The following is a 2,106-nucleotide window of genomic DNA, read 5'->3' on the forward strand; positions in this document are numbered from 1 at the left end:
CGCAGGCAGGCGGGCCTTCGGCAGCTGCAGCAGGGGCAGAGCCTCAGCCCCTGCTTAGTCCTCAAAGGAATCTATCCCCCGAGGCAGGGGACAGTGACATAGACCCTCGGTCACCTTCCCCGGGAGCTCCTGGAGCACAGGGCCTGAGGTCTCCACTCAGCTGTAGCAACCTGAGGCTTCACTACAAATCCCACGAGCTCCCGGCAGGTTTGGGGCCTGCGCAACACGTGGTGGCCGAGAGAGCAAACGTGACCCCAGGGGCCTGGGTGGGCCCACACTTGGCAGCAGGTCAGGAGGACGTGGCCACCGTGGGTCAGGCTGAACCCCAGGACACACTGACTCCGAGAAACAGCAAATACGCTCAGAACGAGGTACCTCCGGGACGGCATTCAGGGCGGACTCACACTGCGGAACTCTCACCCAGGCGAGCTCTGAGTTTAACTGGGCTCCGGTGTTGTGTGCTGGGTCTGGCAGCCCCAGGCCAGTCTGGGCATCAGCCAAGCCCAGATCTTGCAGCTACTTTCCCGGGTGGTCACCAGCCCTGCGGGTGACGCGGCGGGCGGCACAGCGCCTGGCGGCTGCAGCAGGACCATGGAGCTGGCCTGAGCCAAGCCCGTGAAGGGCAGTGGACACCCCACCTCTGACCAGCAGGACCGCCAAAGACATGGACTTTGTTTGCAAAAGGCCAAGACGGGGCCCTGTGGAGGGCCAGATCCCAAAGGGACAGGAAAAGCTCCACATGCCTCCTGCCTCAAGTTCCAGAGCTGAGCGTCAGGCCAAACTGTGGGTGCACATCACTCCCTATAGGCAACGTCGCCAGCTGCAGGTCCTGGGCCAGGTTTCCCGGAAGCTCAGCGTGCAACTCCTCTAGGAAGCAGGCATCGGGCGGACCTCAGTGACATCCACTTCCCCAGACAGGAAGGAGCTGGAGAGGTGGGAGGGCCGTGCGTCAGCGGGGAGCACACCCTGCTGTGGGACGCACGGCCCCAGTGAGAAGCGTGGACTCGGCGGGCGCCCGGCCCAGCTAGGGGACAACTCTGGTGTCCAGATGCAGGACAAGGCCCAGATGGGCCACGGTCAACCTGCTGCACACGGTGAAGGGGACCCAGACGTGGCCTTCAACTGTGAAGGTGGAGCTCCTCCACTGAGGTTCGGTCACCCTGCGGGGAGGACCCAGAGCAGGCGGGGGCGAGTCAGCGGACATGCTGACACAGACTGATGGACACGTGGGGACCCCGATGGTCAGTGACCGGGAGGGAGTCCTCCCAGGCCCTGGGCACTTCCCACTGGATTTTCGCCCCGTTCTCGGGACCAAGGTACTCAGGAGGCTGCGTCCACCTTCTGAAGGAGATTTGGGCTGCACAGCCCAGAGAGGGCCTTTCATCCCGTCGCAATGCCTGCGGGAGTAAGTTGGTGAGCGGGCAGGCCAGTCCTTATGCAATGCCCGCAGCTCTGTGCCAAGCCCGCCCGAGATGGGGACTGGGTGCTAAGCCACCCCACCCTGGCTGCGGAGCCAGGGGCCTAGCAGGGGAGGCAGACGTGGGCCAGCATGGCTGCTGTTCTCCGAATGCCATGGGCTATCGCTCTGAGATTTCCCACCTAAGGCAGGGAACAGATTACTCACCCGGGGCTCAAAAGCTGCCTCCTACCAAGGTCACACAGGAAAGAGCATCCCTCCCCGTCCCGTCCGCCTGCCCGCCCTGGGGAACCACTAGCACAAATCTGCCACCTTCGGGCAGAGCCAGCAGCAGCGCGGTGACAGCTATACGGTGACTTCTCAAGGTACCTTTGGTTCTGGTTTTCATTCTCATCTTTCTCCCAGGCCGACTTCCCCGAGGTTTCCACCACACACGTGTACACACACGCACACGCATGCACGTTGTCCTGCCTCACCACACACCCAAAGCCCATCCTCAGCTCGGGGGTACTCTGCCCCCCATCCCCGCCATTCTCCTGAGCTGTCCCCCTCCTGCCTGAACAAGCCTGTCTTACACGCCAAGGACGCTGCAGGGTCCTAGTCACACGGCCTGGGGTCTGGCCCCTCCTCGCCCTGGCAGGTCAGAGCTGGCAGGGAAGCCCGGGGGCTACACTGCTGGGGGCAAGAGC

The sequence above is a fragment of the Tupaia chinensis genome, unplaced genomic scaffold (assembly GCF_000334495.1).
Source record: "Tupaia chinensis unplaced genomic scaffold, TupChi_1.0 Scaffold144472_1, whole genome shotgun sequence".
NCBI lineage: Eukaryota > Metazoa > Chordata > Mammalia > Scandentia > Tupaiidae > Tupaia > Tupaia belangeri.